Source organism: Heterodontus francisci, unplaced genomic scaffold (genome assembly GCF_036365525.1).
Source record: "Heterodontus francisci isolate sHetFra1 unplaced genomic scaffold, sHetFra1.hap1 HAP1_SCAFFOLD_75, whole genome shotgun sequence".
In the NCBI taxonomy this organism is placed as follows: Eukaryota; Metazoa; Chordata; class Chondrichthyes; order Heterodontiformes; family Heterodontidae; genus Heterodontus; species Heterodontus francisci.
In genome coordinates this window covers 973,471-997,800 of record NW_027141820.1, presented here as the reverse complement: position 1 = coordinate 997,800, position 24,330 = coordinate 973,471, and the positions used below count along the sequence as shown (strand labels likewise).

The window sequence follows — 24,330 nt, the reverse complement described above, 5'->3', positions numbered from 1 at the left end:
CTCCTCCTGGAATGTGCCTTTGCAAAGCAGGTGTGGAAAGAGATGCAGTGGTTTTTGTCAAGGTTCATCCCAAGCAGCTCTGTAACACAGGAGTCTGTGCTCTACGGGCTGTTCCCAGGGACGCACACCGAGACAAACATCAACTGCTGCTGGAGGACTATCAATTCGGTGAAAGACGCCCTTTGGTCTGCCCGAAACTTGCTGGTCTTCCAGCGCAAAGCGTTGTCCACCACCGAATGTTGCAGACTGGCACATTCCAAGGTCCAGGACTACGTGCTGAGGGACGCACTAAAGCTTGGGGCAGCCGCAGCAAAGGCTCAATGGGGAAAGACCACAGTGTAAGGTTCCCCCACCAAGCTGGACTGAGGGGCTGGATCCATGGGAAACCCCTCGAACTGTATCGTTAATATTCTCAATTGCTGTAAATGTAAAACTGCAATTGACATGACAATTGTGAAACGGAAGGGTTGGGAAGAAACTCATGACAGTATTGAAGGAAACTGATCTCCCTTGCAATGTTTGTATTTTTTGGTGCTGTTTGGAAACTGTTTGGCAATGTAATTTTTACAGATTTTTATGAATAAAGTATATTCTGGAAATAAAAAAAAAGTTTGCGGCTCACCAGAACTTTCAAACAAGCACCAAGACGTAGCTTGGCTGGTGGTGAGAAGGGCCCTCCCCGTCAGATCCTTCATGCACACCCGAATTCTCGCCCCCTCCGCACAGTGCCCCCGCGTTGGCTGTGGTGGGGAAGAGACGGTCGCCCACCTCCTCCTGGAATGTGCCTTTGCAAAGCAGGTGTGGAAAGAGATGCAGTGGTTTTTGTCAAGGTTCATCCCAAGCAGCTCTGTAACACAGGAGTCTGTGCTCTACGGGCTGTTCCCAGGGACGCACACCGAGACAAACATCAACTGCTGCTGGAGGACTATCAATTCGGTGAAAGACGCCCTTTGGTCTGCCCGAAACTTGCTGGTCTTCCAGCGCAAAGAGTTGTCCACCACCGAATGTTGCAGACTGGCACATTCCAAGGTCCAGGACTATGTGCTGAGGGACGCACTAAAGCTTGGGGCAGCCGCAGCAAAGGCTCAATGGGGAAAGACCACAGTGTAATGTTCCCACACCAAGCTGGACTGAGGGGCTGGATCCATGGGAAAACCCTCGAACTGTATCGTTAATATTCTCAATTGCTGTAAATGTAAAACTGCAATTGACATGACAATTGTGAAACGGAAGGGTTGGGAAGAAACTCATGACAGTATTGAAGGAAACTGATCTCCCTTGAAATGTTTGTATTTTTTGATGCTGTTTTAAACTGTTTGGCAATATAATTGTTACAGGTTTTTATGAATAAAGTATATTTTGGAAATAAAAAAAAGGTTTGCGGCTCAAAGAGTGAGAGAAAAGGAATGTAGTGGTAGTAGGGGACAGTATCGTCAGGTGGATTGACTCTGTTCTCTGCAGCAAAGAGCAAGAGTCCAGACAGCTGTGTTGCCTGCCGGTGCCAGGATTCAGGACGTCTGCTCAGGGCTGGAGAGAAACATACAATGGGAGGGGGAGGATCCAGTCGTCGTGGTCCATGTCGGTACCAATGACATGGGCAGGACAAGGTTAGAGGTTCTGCAAAATCAGTATGAGGAACTAGGCAGCAAATTAAGTAGCAGAACCTCAAAGGTAATCATCTCTGGATTATTACCTGAGCCATGTGCAAATTGGCATAGGACAAATAAGATTAGAGAAATTAATGCGTGGCTCAAAGACTGGAGTGGTAGGAGTGGGTTCTGGTTCGTGGGACATTGGCACCAGTACGGGGGAAAGTGGTGGCTGTACCGTTGGGACGGTCTACACCTGAACCGTGCTGGTGCCGATGTTCTAGCGAGCCACATAACGAGGGAAGTAGAGACAGTTTTCAACTGAATAGTGGGGGCAAGGGATCAAATTTGGGAAGATATGGTGAATCAAGGAGGAGAGACAAGGCAAGAGAGAAAGGTATAAATATGGGAAATGATAAACAGACTGTGACAGGAAGGGACAGAGCAGACAAATCTAAGAGTAAATCAACAGATAAGGCGAGAGGTTACAAAAATAATAAAAGGACAAAACTAAATGCTCTGTATCTGAATGCATGGAGCATTCGAAACAAAACAGATGAACTGAGAGCACAAATAGAATAAATAAGTACGATCTGATAGTCATTACAGAGATCTGGCTGCAGGGCGACATAGATTGGGATGTGAATATTGGAGGTTTTTTTAGATTAGATTAGAGATACAGCACTGAAACAGGCCCTTCGGCCCACCGAGTCTGTGCCGAACATCAACCACCCATTTATACTAATCCTACACTAATCCCATATTCCTACCAAACATCCCCACCGTCCCTATATTTCCCTACCACCTACCTATACTAGTGACAATTTATAATGGCCAATTTACCTATCAACCTGCAAGTCTTTTGGCTTGTGGGAGGAAACCGGAGCACCCGGAGAAAACCCACGCAGACACAGGGAGAACTTGCAAACTCCACACAGGCAGTACCCGGAATCGAACCCGGGTCCCTGGAGCTGTGAGGCTGCGGTGCTAACCACTGCGCCACTGTGCCGCCCAAGTTACATGGCATTTAGGAAGGACAGGAAGCTTGGAAAAGGTGGTGGGGTAGCTCTGTTAATTAATGATGGTATTAGCGCAATAGAGAGGGATGACCTAAGTTCAGGAGATCACGATGTTGAAGCAGTTTGAGTTGAGATGAGAAATAATACAGGCAAGAAGTCACTTGTGGGAGTGGTGTACAGGCCACCTAACATTAACCACACTGCAGGATGGGGTATAAAAAAAGAAATAATGGCAGCTTGTCAGAAAGGTACAGCAATAATTATGGTGGATTTTGATATCCATATAGACTGGAAAATTCTGATGGGCAGAGGTAGCCTAGATGAGGAGTCCACAGAATGTTTTTGGGATAATTTCTTGGAAAAATAAGTTCTGGAGCCAACCTGAGAGCAGGCTATACTAGACCTGGCATTGTGCAATGAGATAGGATTAATTAATGACCTCACAGTTAAGGTGCCCCTAGGTAGTAGCGATCATAATATGATTGAATTTTACATTCAGTTTGAGGGAGAGAAGAGTGGGTCCCAGACTAGTATTTTAAACTTAAATAAGGGCAATTATAAGGGCATGAAAGCAGAGCTAGCTAAAGTGAACTGGCAAATTAGGTTAAGGGATAAGTCAATAGCGATGCAGTGGCAGACATTTAAGGAAAATTTCAGAATACACAGAATAGATACATTTCAACGAGAAAGAAAAATTCCAAAGGTGGGACTCACCATCCATATTTAATGAAAACAGTTAAAGATACTATCAAACTTAAAGGAAAAGCCTATAATTGTGCAAAGGTGGGAGGCAGGTCAGAAAATTGGACAGAATATAAAAAAAACAGCAAATAATTACTAAAAGATTGATAAGGAAGGTAAAATTAGAGTACGAGAGAAAGCTAGCAAGAAATATAAAGACAACTAGTCAGAGTTTGGATAGATATTTTAAAAAGAAAAGAGTTAACAAAGTGAGTGTTGGTCCAATGGAAAGTGTGTCTGGGGAATTAATAATGGATAATTAAGAGATGGCAGATGAATTGAACAGATACTTTGGATTGGTCTTCACTATTGAGGATACAAATAACATCCCAGTATGAGCTGTAAGTCAGGAAATGGAAGGGAGGGAGGAACTCAAGAAAATTACAATCACCAGGGAAGTGGTACTAAACAAATTGTTGGAGCTGCGGGCTGACAAGTCGCCAGGTCCTGAAGTGGCTAGTGAGATAGTTGATGCGCTGGTTTTAATTTACCAAAATTCCCTCGCTTCGGGAAGGTTCTGTTAGATTGGAAAGTAGCGAATGTAATTCATTTATTCAAAAAGGGAGGGAGACAGAAAGCAGGAAACGACAGGCCGGTTAGCTTAACATCTGTCTTAGGGAAAATGTTAGGAGCGATTACTGAAGATGTTATAGCAGGGCATTTAGAAAACATTAAGGTAACCAGGCAGAGTCAAAATGGTTTTGTGAAAGGGAAATCATGTTTAACCAATTTATTGGAGTTCTTTGAGGGAGTTACATGTGCTGTGGATAAAGGGGAACCGGTGGATGTATTGTACTTCGATTTCCAGAAGGATAAGGTGACATATCAAAGGTTATTGCAGAAAATAAAAGCTCATGGTGTCAGGGGTAACATATTGGCATGGATAGAAGATTGGCTAGCGAACAGGAAACAGAGAGTCAGCGTAAATGGGTCATTTTCTGGTTGGCAAGAAGTAACGAGTGGTCCACAGGGATCTGTGCTGGGGCCTCAACCTTCTACAATTCTCGAAATGACTTTGATGAAGGGACCAAAAGTATGGTTGCTAAATTTGCTGATGACAAAGATAGGTCGGAAAGTAGGTTGTGAAGAGGACATAAGGGGGCTACAAAGGGATATAGATAGGTGATGTGACTGGGCAAAGACCTGGCAAATGGAGTATAATGTGGGAAAGTGGGAAATTGTCCACTTTGGCAGGAAGAATAAAAAATCATATTATCTAAATGGTGAGAGATTGCAGAGATCTGAGATGCAGAGGGACCTGGGTGTCCTAGTGCACGAATCGCAAAAGGTTAGTCTGCAGGTACAGCACGTAATTAGGAAAGCTAATAGAATGTTATCATTTATCGCCAGGGGAATTGAATACAACAGTCAGGAGGTTATGCTTCAGCTATATAGGGCATTGGTGAGACCTCTTCTGCAATACTGAGTACAGTACTGGTCTCCTTATTTATGGAAGGATGTAAATACATTGGAGGTAGTACAGAGAAGGTTTACTCGACTAATACATGGAATGGGTGGGCTGTCTTACGAGGAAAGATTGGACAGGCTAGGTTCGTATCCACTAGAGTTTAGAAGAGAAAGAGGCGACATGATTGAAACATACAAGATCCTGAGGGGTTTTGACAGGGTGGATGTGGAAAGGTTGTTTCCCCTTGTGGGAGAATCTAGAGCGAGGGATCACTGTTTAAACATAAGGGGTCACCGATTTAAGACAGAGATGAGGAGCAATTTTCCCCCTCAGAGGGTCGTGAGTCTTTGGAATTTTCTTCCTCAAAAGGCGGTGGAAGCAGAGTCTTTGAATATTTTTATGGGAGAGATGGATGGATTCTTTATCTGCAAGGGGGTGAAAGGTTATCAGAGGTAGATGGAAATGTGGAGTAATCAGTTCAGCCATGAGCTTATTGAATGGTGAAGCAGGCTCGAAGGGACGAGTGGCCCACTCCTGCTCCTAATTCGTATGTTCATATGTAAAGACAATGTAGAGTGGTCTGTACTGTTCACAGTACTTCTCCTGCAACTGCCGAAGTGAGACAATCATGTCGACTGTCGATCTACCAGCTCTGAAGCTGCACTGAGACTCAGGATAGATGTCTAATGCCAGGGTCTGCAATCTGGTCAGAGCAATTCGAGCAAAGACCTTCCCCACAATACTTAGCAAGGAGATGCCTCGCTCATTGCTGCAGTCACTGCGATTCCCCCTTATTGTTGTACAAGGTGACAATGTTTGCATCACGCATGTTTTGAGGTGCAGATCTTTCCTTCCAACAGAGACACCGAAGTTCATGGAGATGCTGCAGTAGAGCCGCTTTTCCACTTTTGATGATTCCAGGTGGAATACCATCATTTCCCGGGGCTTTACCACTGGCAAGATGGTCAATGGCTTTGTTGAGCTCCACTATGGTGGGGTCACTGTCCAGCTCCTCCATGACAGGGAAGTCTGGAATGGCACTGAGAGCCACTTCAATGACAATATTCTCCGTTATGTAGAGTTTAAAGTAATGCTCCACTCACATTTCCATCTGCTTGTTAACAGATGATTCCACTTTGACACTGCACTGAGGCCTTGAGCATTGTTGTCTGAAAGAGCCTGATCGAGGATGTTGAGGAACTCCTGGGTCCTTTCTGGATCAGTGGTTCTTCAACTGTTGATCTGAGGACGACGTTCTTCTTGGATGGATGAAGCTTCCTTGGCTGAAGCCTGACCTTGTTACACACCAGGGAGTGCTCAGTGTCACAGTCAGCGCTGTGATAGCTGTGAGTGATGAGGACACTGCTGAGGGTGGTATGTCTGGTGATGATAAGGTCTAGCTGGTGCCAGTGGTGTGATCTCAGATGTCTCCAGGACACCCTGTGGCACAGCTTGACCTGGAAGTAGCTGTTCATCACACAGAATCCATGGTAACAGCATAGCTCCAGCAACCTCTGTCCATTTTCATTCATCTTGCCAATCCCCTGGTGCTCTATGCTCGTTGGCCAAGCTGTAGTCAGTACCCAAGCTTGCGTTGAAGTCTCCTAGAAGGTACAGTCCCTCAGTGCTGGGAATTCTACTGATGGCAGTATCAAGTGTCACATAGAATTGATCCTTGACATCTGGGGTGGAGGTGAGTGTCGGGACATAGATGCACATGAGATTACCTGGGCCCACGCTTGTTGACAAGTGAAAAGTAAGAAGTCTCTCTGAGCCTACTGTGGCTGGTTCACTCATCTCAAGTGGCGTGTTTTTTACTGTGAAAACCACTCCATGCTCACGAGTTGCCTCTTGGGCTTTCCCCTGCCAGAAGAAGGTGTAGTGTTTCTCTTTGAGGGATCCACTTTGGACGAGTCTAGTTTCTTGCAGCACAGCAACGTCCACATTGAGCCTTGTGAGTTCTTTGTCCATCAAAGCTGTCTTGTGTGTGTCATCAACCTGCAGAAGGGTGTCAGTAAGGCCAGGACACATGGTCCTCACATTCCAGCTTGTGATGCGAAGGACTGGTGTCTTCTTTGTTGAGCTTGTTTTTCTTGGTGCATTGATTATCGATCCGCCTGTTGAGAGATGACTCTCGAAGCTCCAAGCACCCATTGAAGCAAGCAGGTCGTGGCAGGACAGCACCTAACTGATTGGGGGCTGCCCAGCTTGGAGTGTGTGGCAGCTATCCAATGAGATGCGATGATCTCTTCAACTGTCAGAAGTAACCCCTGACGCTCATACTCTGCACCAATTGATTGAGAGCTTATAATCGGTAACCGTTTCTTCCCGTGTTGTGCTAATGTTTAAGCACAAATAGTGTACTCGACACGGCACGTTTGTACTGAACACAAAATGGCTCCTTTGGTCATGTGTTAATTATAAAATGGCTTTCTTGACCTTGTTAGTTATTACAATGGATACATTATAAAAATGGTCAAATTAAAGTAAGATCGAACTACCCAAGCTTACCTGCGTCCTCCAGTCCTCTGGCAACATTCCCATATTTAAGGAGGATTGAAAGATTGTGGTTCGAATCTCTGATATTTCCACCCTTACTTCCCTCAGCAAACCAGGATGCAGCCCATTCAAACTGGGTGACTTTTCCACTGTGAGAGCTGCCAACCTTGTAATTGTCTCCACTTTATCTATTTTCATCCTGTCCAATTTCTTCACTTCCTCCTCCTTTACTGTGACATTTGCAGCATCCGCTTATTTTGTGATACTTAATTAGTCCCTCAGCCACACCCTCTGCCTCCACAGGATCTCCTAATTGACCCACCCTTTCATTGACTGTCCATATGTTGGTAAAAGACTTCAGTGTTCCCAGTTATGTGACCTGCTAATCTTTACTCATGCATTCTCTTGCTGATCTCATTTCCTTTTTCAGCTCTCCTCTGTACTTTCTGTATTCTGCTTGTTTCTCCTGCATATAAATCCTCACATGATTTCGATATTAATGATTTTTGAACTATTTTGTTGAAGGATTGAGTTTTGTAAATTTCTCCCTAGCTCCCCTCATGATCAGGCAGAAAGTTTAACTGCTGTGTTTTCAAACAGCAACAGCTTTATTTGAAAAGCCATTGGGACAGGATTCCGGGTTTTAATCCAGTCACAAATCTGGTTCTGATGTCTTGTGGCTCCAGCTGTCACATGACCTGTCAGAGGATGACCTCATAATTGACCCAGTCATGGAGCTGTGGGTTGATGTTTAAATTGTTTCAAAATAATTTTCCAGAAGGACAATCAAAATGAATCGATATATAAAAGGTAGATTTTGTGAATTTGTGCTCCCAGTGGAAATCCCTGCAGAGTCTGCTGGTTTTCATCTCCCCAATTCCCCACAGGAAGCTCAGTGCTCGGAATCTGTATTCATTACATTAACATTATACAGAATCATTTCATGGGAGACGCCAGTGTGAATTGTAAACAGGTGGTTCAGTTTTAACTTTCAAAGTAACACAGAAGCAAAATACTGCAGATGCTGGAAATCTGAAATAAAAACAGAAAATGCTGGAAATACTCAGCAGGTCCGGCAGCACCTGTGGAGAGAGAAACAGAGTTAACGTTTCAGACCTGTGACCTTTCATCAGAACTGGGCTGAAATTGTCTGAGGGCCAAGTGGCCTCTTTCTGTGCCTTAAACTTTCTATGAGTCTAAGATTCTATGAGATTCTGGAATCAATTTCAGGGTCGATGACATTGCACTCTGAAAGGATAGGAAGATGGAGATTATTAAGTACAGTGCAAGAATATAGATGCTTTTACATTATTTTAATCAAAATTGATTTAAACTTTGTGTTCACGAATCCTATCTTTTGATCACAATGACACTGATAACAATGGAAAAAGCAAGACTTGCATTTCACGACCACAGGACGTTGCAAAGCCTTTTACAGCCAATGAAGGACTTTCCAAGTGTAGTCACTGTAGTCATGTAGGAAACATGGTGGCCAATGTGCGCACAGCAAGCTCCCAGAAACAACAACGTGATAAAAACGAGATAATCTGTTTTGAAGTGATGTTGATTCAGGGTTAAACAATGACCAGCATCCCAGAAATAATTCCCCTTCTATTCTCCGAAATAGTGCCATGGTACCTTTAACATCCACCTGAGAGGGCAGAGGGATCCTCAATTTTCTGTCTCACCTGAAAAACAGCATTTCTGATAGTGCAGCACTGCCTTAGTACTGTACTGGAGTGTCAGCCATTTTTAAAGGACTGTTAGTCCTACTGGAAAATATTTAAAGGAAGATTAAATGAAATGAAATAAATACATTGCTTTTGCCTCTCTCCCATCCCCCCAATAACAGTTAAATTAATTATTTGCCCTTCCCTCCCAAAACCTACCTTTACCATCTGACCTTCCGCCCAAAACTGCACAAACTGTCAACTATAACCCTTCCCACCATCCCCTACACCCATGACATTAATTTGACTCCGTCCCCCCACCCCCACACTGAGAAAGTTACCTTCTCCCCCCTCCCCACCAGTGTTGCACCTCATTTGCCCGGGTGGGGCTCCGAAGGCACGGCAGTGCCGGCCACTGGGCTGAAGATCGCAGCGGAACATCAGGAAGTGATGGGATAATAATTAATGCAGGTTTGTGGTCCCGTTGCCGAGCGGTGGAGATCCCCCACAAGGCCTCGCCGTCGCCGGCAATATCGAGCCAGGCCCTGCCGGCGTTGAGGTCCATGGCGGGCCTCATCCGGGGCCATCTTCAGGCGGCCCCCACCCCACCCCCACCACAGATCTCGACGTCGAGGGCTCTATAGAATCCAGCCCATTGTTTCTGTCAATCTCAACTCCACAAGGATTTGCCTGTTAATTGTAGAAAAATTAAAGCTCTCACCTTTTGATAAAAGCGTTCAAATCCATTTCCAAACAAATGATAGTTCTCATTGTATCTAGAACATGTTTTCTTACATACAAACATACCAAGTAGGAGCAGGAGTAGACCACTCGGCCCCTCGAGCCTGCTCCACCATTCAATAAGATCATGGCTGATCTGATTGCAACCTCAACTCCACATTCCCACCTGCCCCTGATAACCTTTCACCCCCTTGGTTATCAAGAATCTATCTACCTCTGTCTTAAAATATTTCAGAATTTCTGTCGTCCAGCAACTCTCACTTTATTTCCTGGATTTCACCTAAAAAATGTATTTCCACACTTTGGATATCCTGTACTTCATTCATGTTTTTGCTCTCTGGGGATTTCCCTTTAATTATATTCAGTGCTGGTATTTTACTGCCACACACTGACTGAAAGTGTCCCAACTTTCTGCAGGAAAAACACTCAGCTTCTTTGGCGAGGCAGTTTTCCCACTTGTGTCTCTCTCGGCCACACCTACTGCAATTGGTTGCAGCTACCACTAGATGCTCTTCCCGTCTTTCTTGTCTTTGACCACTAATTTTTCCTTTTGTTTTCTTAACAAATTCAATTGAGTCTGCAACTCTCGAGATCAGACTCTCCCTGTCCCCTCGAACAATGGATTGGTTAAACTTTCTAACCTCTGTTTGTCTGCTCACTTGAAACTCTTTCGTTAATGTGAGATCAGCCCTGGACTGTAGATGATCTGAAAGGGTGTTGTCTAATACCCCGAACACAATCCTGTCTCCATTCAGCTCTTCCCTTAAGTTGCCGTATTCACAAACCTCCGTGAGATTGTACAAGTCATTGATAAATGAATGATTACTCTCCCCTTTCTGTTTTGTACGCTTATTAAATTCAAAGTGATTCCTGACAATGCAGCAGCCAGCCGACGTCATCAGAGCGCTCCAAGCTCGCACATGCACGATCAGTCTCCTGCGCTCTGAGATACTGCGCATGCTCAGCCTACGTCTTCCAGGACGAAGTGGCGCATGCGCAGGAAAACTCTCTATTCCCTCTCAGCCACTCACTCCAGGCCGCTCACTGCCCGCTCCTCGCTACCCCGCTCCCCCGCCCTCCGTCCGCTTGTTACACCCCCCCCCCACCCCCGCACTGCCCTCTCTCCGACCACTCACGCCCCGCTTCCCCCCCACGTCCCTCCAGACACTAGCTCTAAGCCATGCTGCTTCCCTCCTCTCGGCCTCTCGCTCCAATATTCGATCATTCTTCACCGCACCACCCGATAAATCAAGGCGAGCCTCGAGGGGTCATGGGGCAATGTTGGAGCGAGTGGCCGAGAGGAAGGAAGCGGCAGAGCCCATGGCCTGGAGTGTGAGCAGCCAGACAGCAGGATGGGGGTGGTGGTGGGTGAAGCGGGGAGTGAGCAGTCAGAGAGTGGGATGGGGGGAAGCGGGGAATGATCGTCCGGAGAATGGGATGGCACTGTTTAAAGGGGATTTGAGGAAAAAATGTTTCACCTCGAGGGTGGTTGGAATCTGGAACACATTGCCTGAAGGCGTGGTAGAGGCAGGAACCCTCATAACATTTAAGAAGTATTTAGATGATAACTCAAAACGCCACAGAATACAAGGCTACGGCCACGTGCTTGAAAATGGGATTAGAATAGATAGGTACTTGATGGCCGGCACGGACACGATGGCCGAAGGGCCTGTTTCTGTGCTGTATAACTCTATGACTCTATGAAACCTCACTGAATTACAGAGGGTGTGCAGCACTGTCAGAGGTGCTGTCCTTCTGATGAGACTTCAAACAGCGCAACGTTCACCGAGTATCAACCAAAACATGTCCATTGTGTAGATATGTGCCATATTTGCTTATGAAATGACAGTCACTGCTCCGAAAGTAATTCACTTTAGGTGAATTAAGATGACTTGGTACTATATAATGCACAAGAAGGAGCGGGGGACTGTTGGGGGTGGGACGGAGGCGGCGATGGCAACCTTTGACGGGATTTTTGGGTCGAAGTTGTTTTCTGTGATAAATTGAGGAGCTCCATCTTTCAGCCTGGCAGCTGCCTGAATGTCACAGACAGTGACGTTTCAGTGGAAGAGACTGCATTTGCGCATGTGCTAGTACAGCGTCACCTGGTGGTTGCGTTGTCAGCAAATGCAGCGTTTTAACTTTGGCTCCACGATGACATTTCTTTCCTCAATTAAAATAGGTTGAGTGCCTTAATAACTTCTTCACATGTTGCCTTCTGTTCTTCATGAGGATGTTGCCTGCACACTCCCTTCATTGCAGACAATAGCGTACTGACCTGTTCCATGTCTGGCTTCTGCACGAGACCCGATGCAGTACGATACCTTGCAAACCTTTGGAACCATCTCGGCCAGTCCTCGGCTTGGTTCAGTCCAGTGACCTTTTCAAAGGTACAGGCAAAGATTTCTCCATCTTCGCTTTGGTTTACTGTGGCCCCCATATAATATTCTGATATCTGTCAAGGCTTAGTACAGAATTTATAAGAATCTGACGGTTAAAATAACCTGAGTTTACTCTGCACATCTTGCATTGAAGGTTTCAACTACAACTCTCCATGAGGTGCCGTACAGATTATATTACAGCACTTCCTGTGATGATGCACATAGTCTATTTATATAATCTGCCCAGTAACAACCCAATGTCCACTCATATTATTGTACAGATGTGAGAAAAGCTGAGGATGGGAATGGAATGTCTGAATGAAGATTTCATGATGCTGATGATGGAAATGAGGCTGATCTGTTCCCCATTCCACAATCCCTCTTCATTTCTGTGCATGTTTCTCGATGCTGTTTCAACCAAATTGAAAAAGAATCACAAATCCTCCTCTGGAGCCTCAGGTGTCCATTCAGGAAAGGCATGGTGGCCAAGTGGTAAGGCGTCAGTCTCGTAAACTGAAGATTACGGGTTCAATCCCCGTCCGTGCCTTATGGTTAGTTTATCACTTTAAATGTGATGTTTCCAGAAAAGATGTCCGTTGCATTTGTGTCGGCCATCTAGAAATCAGCGTCATGTTGCACTTCATCCTGGACACTGGGAAGAACATGACGAGAAGCCACATGGTTCCTCGAGCCTTCTCTGCCATTGATAGAGTGAAAATAACTGAGGTCCAAGCACAGAACCTTAATACTGTGCATTTGCTTGATATTTAACAGATCTATTCTATTAATCCCACATCCCGTACTCCTGTCCTTTCCCCCATTGCCCTGTTTTATTTTCCATGTCAGGTGTATATCCAATTCCATTCAGAGTTAACATTGAATCTGCTTCCACTGACCTTTCAGGATTGCATTCCAGACCAGAACAACACACTGCTGAAAAAACAATCTCCTCATCACAACTCGAATTCTTTTGTCGATTACTTTAAATGTGTTTCCTCTGGTTACTGACCTTTCTGTCACTGGCAACACTTTCTCCTTCTTTACTCTATCAAAACTCTTCAGGATTTGCATTTCCTGCTGCCTTTGCTGATATAACAAGGCTGAGCACACATCACCAAAAGGAATATGATTGGCTCTGAATCACATTTATCCTTCCTGTCAATCTGATGTGGACCTTGTATTTTCCCGGAACCAAACAACCTGAGCAACAAGTGTGGGTTCCAGCGATTCCCACCGCTCTGAGAGAGAGAGGATGTGATAATGAGCCAGATCGAAGAAAGGAGTGAGATAGAGAGTAAAATAGCCCTGGTCTGTTTCTACTAACCCCCGGCCCCCTACTTAAAATGGCATCATTTTCTCCTGCCTCTCCACATTATAATCCATCGATTAATGCAATCCTTTCATCTGGAACATAGAACATAGAACAGTACAGCACAGTACAGGCCCATCGGCCCATGATGTTGTGCCGAACCTTTAACCTACTCGAAGATCAAACTACCTACATACCCTTCATTTTACTATCATCCATGTACCTATCCAAGAGTCGCTTAAATGTCCCTAATGTATCTGCTTCTACTGCCACCGCTGGCAGTGCATTCCACGCACCCACCACTCTCTGTGTAAAGAACCTACCTCTGACATCTCCCCGAAACCTTCCTCCATCACCTTAAAATTATGCCCCCTGGTGATAGCCCTTTCTGCCCTGGGAAAAAGTCTCTGGCTATCCACTCTATCTATGCCTCTCATCATCTTGTACCCCTCTATCAAGTCACCTCTCATCCTTCTTCGTTCCAATGAGAAAAGCCCTAGCACCCTCAACCTTTCTTCGTAAAACATATACTCCAGTCCAGGCAGCATCCTGGTAAATCTCCTCTGCACCCTCTCTAAAGCTTCCACATCCTTCCTATAATGAGGCGACCAGAACTGAACACAATATTCCAAGTGTGGTCTAACCAGGGCTTTATAGAGCTGCAGCATAACCTCGCGGCTCTTAAACACAATCCCCCTGTTAATGAAAGCCAACACACCATACGCCTTCTTAACAACCCTATCAACTTGGGTGGCAACTTTGAGCGATCTATGGACATGGACCCCAAGATCCCTCTGTTCCTCCACACTACCAAGCATCCTGTCTTTAAGCCTGTATTCTGCATTCAAATTCGACATTCCAAAATGAATCACTTCACACTTTTCCAGGTTGAACTTCATCTGTCCCTTTAATTCCTGTTTCCTAATCCATTGATGTTTCACAATGTACTGAACTGTCCCAATCCATTGAAATAACTCAGTCTATAGAATTTCCCAATCCACTGATATTTTCCAGTCCATTGACTTTCCCAATCCATTAATGGTTCCTGACCATTGACATTCCCAATCCATTTATATTGCCTGTGATTTCAAAGCAACTGTGGAATACAAATAGTATCAGTATTATCAGATACATCGAGACGAGGTGCAATAGCCAAGTGGACAGATGTCAGGTTTATAAAGAAAAAAGCACTGGCTCGATATTTGTCCAGTCTATCACTGGATCTGAACTCTCAACCTACTGTTTTTCTGTGGGTCTGCTGACTTGTATATGTGAAGAACCATTGGATGTTTCTCAATCCTCTGACTTTTCTCATTCTTGTGCCATATTTGTTCCTTTGGGTTCACCAGTGAAGAAAATTATTCCCTATTACATTTGGTGAAGACTTTAATAACCTCACATCCTTGTGTCTCACCATCTCAGGTCAAACTCCCTACAGAAACTTTAAACATTTAACTATTCTGCTGGAAACATTTTCAAGGGCGCAGACATTCCTTCATTACGCTTCCTTCTTTGACATGTGATTGACAAATATGTGTGTAATGGAGAGAGAGAGAGTGAAACAAAAAAGAGAGAGAGAGTGCAATAGAAAGTTAGAGGACCAGCTAAAGACAGATAGAGAGAGAGAGGCAGAGAGAGGTAAAGCGATAGACAGAGAGAGAGAGAGAGAAAGAGAGAGAAGGAGAGAGAGTCATTGAGTCCTGGAGTCACTACAGCACAGGAAGTCATTTTGCCCATCAAGCCCATGTAAATCAATCCATTCAGTCCCATTCCCCCGCTCTATCCCCATCGCCCTGTAAGTTATCTAAACCTGTCATATTTATTATAATCTTTTACATGTCGATCAAATCTCCGCTCAATCTCCTTTGCTGCAAGGAGAACAGCCCCAGCTTCTCCAACCTAACCTTACAGCTAAAATCCCTCATGCCTGGAACCATTCTGTTAAATCTCCTCCACCCTCTCAAGGACACTCACATCCCTCCAAAAGTGTGTTGACTAGAACTGGATGCAATTCTCTGGTTGTGGCCCAACTAGAAATTTATACAGGTTCAGCATAACTTCCCTACTTTTGGACTCAGTACCTCTATTTATGAAGCCCAAGATCCCATATGCTTTGCTAACTACTTTCTCAATGTGTCCTGCCACCTTCAAAGAACTATGCATATGAATCCCCAGGTTTTTATTCCTAAAAATATGCTTTCTTCATATAAATCTGTAAAAAATGCATTATACAACAGTTCAAAACAGCACCAAGTTGACATTCCAAAAAGTGCAAAGGAAATCAGTTTTCTTCAATGCAGGAGTGAGTTGCCTCACAACCCTTCCATTCCATTTTACCTGACATGGACATTTTACAGCAAACCCATACCTGGTGTATACAGCACAAGGGTTTCCAATGGGTCCAGCTGCCCAGTTCACTATGGCGGGGGGACCTTACACAGTGGTCTTTCCCCATTGAGCCTTTGCAGTGGCTACCCCAAGCTTTAGTGCGTCCCTCAGCACGTAGTCCTGGTCCTTGGAATGTGCCAGTCTGCAAAACTCGGTCGTGGCCAACTCTTTGCGCTGCAAGACCAGCAGGTTTCGGGCAGATCAAAGAGTGTCTATCACCAAATTGATGGTCCTCCAGCAGCAGTTAATGTTTATCTCGGTGTGCATCCCTGGGAACAGCCCGTAGAGCACAGACTCCTGTGTTACAGAGCTGCTTGGGATGAACCTCAACAAAAACCACTGCATCTCTTTCCACACCTGCTTTGCAAAGACACATTCCAGAAGGAGGTGGGCAACTGCCTCTTCCCCATCGCAGCCACCTCGAGGGCCGCGTGTGGAGGGGGTGAGACTTCGGGCATGCAGGAAGGATCTGACAGGAAGGGCTCTTCTTAGCACCAACCAAGCTACATCTTGGTGCTTGTTTGAAAGTTCTGGTGATGAAGCATTCTGCCAAATGATTTTGGCAGTCTGCTCGGGGAACCATCCGACCGGATCCACCATCTCCTTTTCCCGTAGGGCCTTGAGGACATTCCGTGCAGACCACTGCCTGATGGATTGGTGGTCAAAGGTGTTTTCCCGCAGAAACATTCCGACGAAGGATAGCTGGTACGGCACAGTCCAACTGGATGAAGCGATCCGCGGCAATGTGACCAGACCCATCCTTCGCAACACCAGGGACAGATAAAACCTCAGCACATAGTGACACTTGGTGTTTGTGTACTGGGGCTCTACACACAGCTTGGTGCAGCTGCACACGAAGGTGGTCAACAGGATGAGGGCGACGTTGGGTACATTTTTCCCGCCCTTGTCCAGAGGTTTGAACATCGTGTCCCTCCCGCCCTGGTCCATTTTAGATCTCCAGATAAAGCGGAAAATGGCTCGGGTGACTGCCACAGTGCAGGAGTGGGGTATGGTCCAGACCTGCGCCACGTACAGCAACAACGAGAGTGCCTCGCACCTGATGACCATTTTCTTACCCACAATGGAGAGAGATCGCTGCTCGCACACACTCAGTTTATTGTGCACCCTGGCCACTCGCTCCTTCCAGGTTTTGGAGCAGGCCCCGGCCCTTCCGAACCATAACCCCAGCACCTTCAGGTAGTCTGACCTGATGGTGAAGGGGACAAAGGATCGGTCGGCCCGGTTCCCAAAGAACATGGCCTCACTCTTGCCATAGTTGGCTTTGGTTCGAACTGGTCGCAGATGCTCAACTGTCTGCGAGGGGATGGTGGATCCGAGCAGAAGACAGCAACATTGGCCATGTGCAGGGAGGCTTTTACCTGAGTGCGTCCACGGACTGGGATTGTCACCCCTCTTATGCCTGCATCCTTCCTAATGGACTCTGCAAAAGGTTCGATACAGCAATCAGACAAGACAGGGGAGAGAGGACAGCCCTGTCTGACTCCAGATTGGATCAGGGCACTTTATGATTCCCACCCATTGATTGAGACTGCACTACTGATGTTTGTGCAAAGCAGTTTGAACCAATTGCAGATTCCGTCCCCAAACCCCATTTTGGAGAGCAGGTCCATCATGAATGTGTGCAATATCCCGTCAAAAATCTTCTCCTGGTCCAAGCTGATGAGGCAGATGTCCATATCCCTGAGTAGTGTGAGACTATCAGAGAGCTTCCTGCTGAGTACAGTGCAGGCCTGGTCAGGGTGAATCACCAACTCCAGAGCAGACTTGACTCGACTGGCGATGACTTTGGACAGAATCTTGTAATCTGCATTAAGCAGTGAGATGGGCCGCCAATTTCTGATTTCCGCCCTCACCCCCTTCCGCTTGTAGATGAGGGCGATGATGCCTTTCCTCATGGATTCTGACATGCTGCTGGCCAGGAGCATACTGTCGTATACTTCCAGCAGGTCTGGGCCGACCCAGTCCCACAGGGCCGAATACAACTCAACCGGTAAGCCGTCGCTTCCGGGAGATGTACTCGTCTCGATGGACCTGATGGCCTTTGTCAGCTCGTCCAGAGTTAGCGGCTTGTCCAGTCTCTCCCTCATGCTGTCTTCCAAGACCTCTGTGATAGATGACAGGAAGAACTGGGAAGCCGTGCTGTCTGTGGGCTTCGCGTCTTGCAGCCCAGCATTAAAGCATTTGCTGATCCTTAATATTTTTTTAGAGATACAGCAATGAAACAGGCCCTTCGGCCCACCGAGTCTGTACCTACCATCAACCACCCATTTATACTAATCCCATATTCTTACCTTTTCCTATATTTCACTACCACCGACCTATACTAGTGGCAATTTATAATGGCCCATTTATCTACCAACCTGCAAGTCTTTTGGCAGGAAACCGGAGCACCCGGAGAAAACCCACGCAGACACAGGGAGAACTTGCAAACTCCACACAGGCAGTCTCCAGAATTGAACCCGGGTCACTGGAGCTGTGAGGTTGAGGTGCTAACCACTGCGCCACTGTGCCGCTGTGTTGGATTGCAAAGACGTTACTGAGCCATCCTGTTCCTTCAAGCTGCTGATAACAGAGCTCTCTCTGTGTACATTTTGGAAGAAGAAACGTGAGCACGTCTCATCCTGCTCAATGGAGAGGACTCTGGACCGGAAGATGATCTTGGAGGCCTCCGTGGCAAAGAGCGAGGCCTGCTGGTTCTTCACCTCTTGGAAGTCCTCCTTGACCTCGACTCCCATCGACTGCAGCCAGAGCAGATTTTGCATTCTTCTCTGGAGTCTGGACATTTCCCTCTGTCTCTCTCTCGCCCTCTGATCACCTTTGAAGAGAAAGAATCTTTATCTTAACAACCTTAATAAAAGTGCGTCCCTCAGCATGTAGTCCTGGACCTTGGAATGTGCCAGTCTGCAAAACTCGGTCGTGGACAACATTTTGCGCTGCAAGACCAGCAGATTTCGTGCAGACCAAAGAGTGTCTATCACCAAATTGATGGTCCTCCAGCAGCAGGGAAATGGACCGGGTCCGGAGGGACACGATGTTCAAATCTCTGGACAAGGGTGGGAAAAATGTACCCAACGTGGCCCTCATCCTGATGACTGCCTTCGTGTGCGGCTGCATCAAGCTGTGTGTAGATCCCCAGTACGCAAACTCCAAGTGTCACTACGTGCTGAGGTTCTATCTGTCCCCGGTGTTGTGAAGGATGGGCCTGGTCACATTGCCGCGGAACGCTCCATGCAGTTGGGCGGTGCCGTACCACCTATCCTTCGTGGAGCAGTTTCTGCGGGAAAACACTTTTGACCACCGATCCATCAGGCAGTGGTCTGCACGGAATGTCCTCAAGGCCCTATGGGAAAAGGAAACAGTGGATCATGTCGGATGGTTCCCCGAGCAGACCGTCAAAGTCATTTGGCGGAATGCCTCATCACCAGAACTTTCAAACAAGCACCAAGACGTAGCTTGGCTGGTGGTGAGAAGGGCCCTCCCCGTCAGATCCTTCATGCACACCCGAAGTCTCGCCCCTCCGCACAATGCCCCCGCGTTGGCTGTGGTGGGGAAGAGACGGTCGCGCACCTCCTCCTGGAATGTGCCTTTGCAAAGCAGGTGTGGAAAGAGATGCAGTGGTTTTTGTCAAGGTTCATCCCAAGCAGCTCTGTAACACAGGAGTCTGTGCTCTACGGGCTGTTCCCAGGGACGCACACCGAGACAAACATCAACTGCTGCTGGAGGACTATCAATTCGGTGAAAGACGCCCTTTGGTCTGCCCGAAACTTGCTGGTCTTCCAGTGCAAAGAGTTGTCCACCACCGAATGTTGCAGACTGGCACATTCCAAGGTCCAGGACTACGTGCTGAGGGACGCACTAATGCTTGGGGCAGCCGCAGCAAAGGCTCAATGGGGAAAGACCACAGTGTAAGGTTCCCCCACCAAGCTGGACTGAGGGGCTGGATCCATGGGAATCCCCTCGAACGGTATCGTTAATATTCTCAATTGCTGTAAATGTAAAACTGTAATTGACATGACAATTGTGAAACAGAAGGGTTGGGAAGAAACTCATGACAGTATTGAAGGAAACTGATCTCCCTTGCAATGTTTGTATTTTTTGGTGCTGTTTGGAAACTGTTTGGCAATGTAATTTTTACAGATTTTTATGAATAAAGTATATTTTGGAAATAAAAAAAAAGTAAGGTTCCTCCCACCAAGCTGAACTGAGGGGTTGGATCCATGGGAAACTCCTCGAACTGTTTTGTTGATATTTTCTTTTGCTGTAAATGTGAAACTGTAATTGGCATAACAATAGTGAAATGGAAGGGTTGTGAAGAAACTCATGATAGTATAGAAGGAAACTGATCTCCCTTGCAATGTTTGTATTTTTTGGTGCTGTTTGAAACTGTTTGGCAATGTAATTTTTGCAGATTTTTATGAATAAAGTATATTTTGGAAATAAAAAAAAAGATCAAAGCAATACAGTGGTTTTTGTCATGGTTTATTCCAAGCAGCTTGATAACACAGGAGTCTGTGCTCTATAGACTGTTCCCAGGGACGCACACTGATACAAACATCAACTGCTTGGAGGACTATCAATTCAGCGGGAGATGCCTTTTGGTTTGCCAGAAACTTGCTGCTCTTCCAGTGCAAAGAGTTGTCGGTGACGGAATGTTGCAGACTGGCACGTTTCAAGGTCCAGGACTACGTGCTGAGGGGTGCACTTAAGCTTGGGGCAGCCGCAGCAAAGGCTCAATGGGGAAAGGCCACAGTGTAAGGTCCCCCCACCAAGCTGAACTGAGGGGCTGGATCCATGGGAAACCCCTCGAACTGTATCGGGAAAATTCTGTGTGCTGTAAATGTAAAATGACAATGAAATGGAAGAGTTGTGAGGCAACTCATGATTGTATAGAAGGAAACTGATCACCTTTGCACTGTTTGTATTTTTTGACTTGATGCTGTTTTAAACTGTTTGGGAATGTAATTTTTACAGATTTTTATGAATAAAGTATATTTTGGAAATAAAGAAAAAAGTTCTCCCAGGATGAGGCTAACCTATTGTACTGTGGGTTTTCTGATGCCTGTGATGTCTTCAAATGTGGGATACTCAACTGCAGAATTTGTGATAGTTGGGGGTCAGCTTTTGCGCTCACCCCTGATTATATGAATCAAAAATAGAATTTACTAGCTGTTGCTGGACAGTGTTTCAGCTCCCAATTATTTTTTGCTATAAACACTCGTGCTCGTTTCTTCGCAGCTCCAAGTACGCACTTCTCCACCTCAATGCGTGGACTTAGCTGGCAGGGGAGAGACCGTGATCAGTGGCGTTTGATAATACAGGTGCTGTTTTTGTGTTTTTTTGGGGGTGGACGGTGGTTTCAGCACCGTATTTAGGGCATTTCGCCCTTTGGGATTGGAGATATACCGTGGTGGTGGTTTCCCTGTCAGTTGAGGATTTAGTACTTGTCCCAGGAAAACGTCAAGTAAAAATGGCTGCAACCAACACCAGAGCTCCAGGCCAGGGGGTGTGTAACACCGTTAGGGTGGCGGTGAAAGATAGTGAAGGAGGTGCACCCATCGACTGCGCCTACTTCATTAAGAATTTTGTTTTTCCAAAATATACTTTATTCATAAGAATCTGGAAAAAAACACTGCAGCCTCACAGCTCCAGCGACCCGGGTTCAGTTCTGGGTACTGCCTGTGTGGAGTTTGCAAGTTCTCCCTGTGACCGCGTGGGTTTCCGCCGGGTGCTCTGGTTTCCTCCCACAGCCAAAGACTTGCAGGTTGATAGGTAAATTGGCCATTGTACATTGCCCCGAGTGTAGGTAGGTGGTAGGAGAATTGAGGGAAGGTGGGGATGTGGTAGGGAATATGGGATTAATGTAGGATTAGTGTAAATGGGTGGTTGGTGGTCAGCACAGACTCGGTGGGCCAAAGGGCCTGTTTTAGTGCTGTATCTCTCCATGACTCGATGACATTCCAAAAAGTGTGAAAGAAATCAGTTTTCTTTAATAGAGGAGTGAGTTGCCTCACAACCCTTCCATTCCATTTTACCTGCCATGTACATTTTACAGCAAAACCATATTTGGTGTATACAGCCCGAGGGGTTTCCCATGGGTCCAGTTCCTTAGTTCACAATAGCGGGAGGACCTTACACAGTGGTCTTTCCCCATTGAGCCTTTGCAGCGGCTACCCCAAGCTTTAGTGCGTCCCTCAGCACGTAGTCCTGGACCTTGGAATGTGCCAGTCTGCAACAATCGGTCTTGGACAACTTTTTGCGCTTGTAGACCAGCAAGGTTCGGGCAGACCAAAGAGTGTCTATCACCGAATTGATGGTCCTCCAGCAGCAGTTGATGTTTATCTCGGTGTGCAGAGCCCGCAGAGCACAGACCCCTGTCTAACAGAGCTGCTTGGGATGAACCTCGACAAAAACCACTGCATCTCTTTCCACACCTGCTTTGCAAAGACACATTCCAGAAGGAGGTGGGCAACTGTCTCTTCCCCACCTACTCAGCAGAGATGACATCTGTTATTGAAGCAAAAAGCAGAACCGACCTGACGCACAACATGAAACCAGCAGCCAGAACATTATATGACTTGAAATTAGCCAAGGCGGTTGTGCAAAAGACAGTGAGACACTGCGCAAATAAACACTGGACAAAATCACAAATGTAACAAGGGTTGGGAAGAAACTCATGACAGTATTGAAGGAAACTGATCCCCCTTGCAATGTTTGTATTTTTTGGTGCTGTTTGGAAACTGTTTGGCAATGTAATTTTTACAGATTTTTATAAATAAAGTATATTTTGGAAATTAAAAAAAAATGTGGGAGCAGCGTTCTCTCTCTATTACGGGTAAGAACCTGGTCATCAGGTGCAAGGTGCTCACGTTGTTGCTGTGAGTGGCACAGGTCTGGCCCATACCCCACTCCTGCGCTGTGGCGGTCACCCGAGCCATTTCCCGCTTTATCTGAAGATGCAAAATGGACAGGGTCCAGAGGGACACGATGTTCAAACCTCTGGTTAAAGGCGAAAAAATGTACTCAACGTCGCCCTCAACCTGATGGCCGCCTTAGTATGTGGCTGCATCAATCTGTGCGTAGAGCCCCAGTATGCAAACACCAAGTGTCACTACGTGCTGAGGTTCAATATGACCCCGGTGTTGCGAAGGATGGATCTGGTCATAGTGTCACGGAACGCTCCATCCAGTTGGACTGTGCGTTCGTGGAAATGTTTGTGTGGAAAAACACCTTTGACCACTAATCCATCAGGCAGTGGTCTGCACGGAATGTCCTCAAGTATATTTTTGGAAAAGAAAAGTCTGGAAGAGGAAAGACCGGCGGGAAAGCTCGGTCCAAGGCCAAGTCTCCCTCCTCCCGGGCTGGACTGCAGTTCCCGGTGGGCCGTGTACACAGGCTCCTGAGAAAGGGCAACTATGCTGAGCATGTGGGTGCCGGAGCCCCGGTCTATCTGGCTGCTGTGCTCGAGTATCTGACCGCTGAAATCCTCGAGTTGTCCAGTAACGCAGCCCAGGACAACAAGAAGACCCGCAACATCCTCAGACACCTACAGCTGGCTGTCCAGAATGACAAGGAGCTCACCAAGCTGCTGGGAGGGGTGACCATCACTCATGGCTGGGTGCTGCCTAATATCTAGGCCATGGTGCTGCCCAAGAAAACCAGCGCTCCGGGCACCAAAACCAAGTCAATCTGCCAGGATTTTATCAAATACCCAAAGGTTCTTTTCAGAGCCACCCACAGTATCATTCTTGTAAATCTCCTCTGTACTCTCTGCACAGCAATTATGTCCTTTCTGTGATGTGATGACCAGAACTGTACGCAATACTCCAGCTGTGGCCAAACCACCGTTTTAAACAGTTCTCGCATTACATCCCTGCTTTTGTCGACCAAGAAAGGAAAGCATTCCATATGCCTTCTTCACCACTCTATCTACCTATCCTGTCACTTTCAGGGACCTGTGGACATGCACTCCAAAGTCTCTCACTTCGTCTACCCCTCTCAATATCTTCCCGTTTATTGTGTATTCCCTTACTTTGTTTGCCCTCCCAAAATGCATTACCTCACACTTCTCCAGATTGAATTCCATTTGCCACTTTTCCGCCCACTCAATTAATCCATTCATATCATTCTTAAGTCGACAGCTATCCTCCTCACCATCAATTACACGGCCAATTTTTGTGTCATCAGCAAATTTCCCAATCATACCTCCCACATTTAATTCCAAATAATTAAAATATACCACAAACAGCAAGGGACCCAACACTGAGCCCTGTGGAATGCCACTAAAAACTGCTTTCCATTCGCAAAAACATCGTTGACTACTATCCTTTGTTTCCTGCCACTGAATCAATTTTGGATCCAACCTGCCACATTCCCCTGTATCCCATGGGCTTTCATTTTACTGACCAGTCTGCCATGTGGGACCTTATCAAATGCCTTACTAAAATCCATGTAAACTACATCCACCGCACGATCCTGATCAATGCTCCTTGTTACTTCCTCAATAAACTCAATCAAGTTAGTCAGACATGACCTTCCCTTAACAAATCCATGCTGACTATCCCTGA

At 46.3% G+C, this 24,330-nt stretch overlaps 1 non-coding gene and 1 pseudogene across 1 annotated transcript; both read left to right on the top strand.

Annotated features, from left to right (window-relative positions):
• The first annotated feature begins 12,523 nt into the window (after positions 1-12,523).
• Positions 12,524-12,595, top strand: trnat-cgu (transfer RNA threonine (anticodon CGU)). Its single transcript has one exon. It is a non-coding gene; the product is annotated as a tRNA-Thr (tRNA).
• An 8,159-nt stretch (positions 12,596-20,754) lies between these two features.
• Positions 20,755-20,902, top strand: LOC137364739 (U1 spliceosomal RNA; annotated as a pseudogene).
• Positions 20,903-24,330: the final 3,428 nt, after the last annotated feature.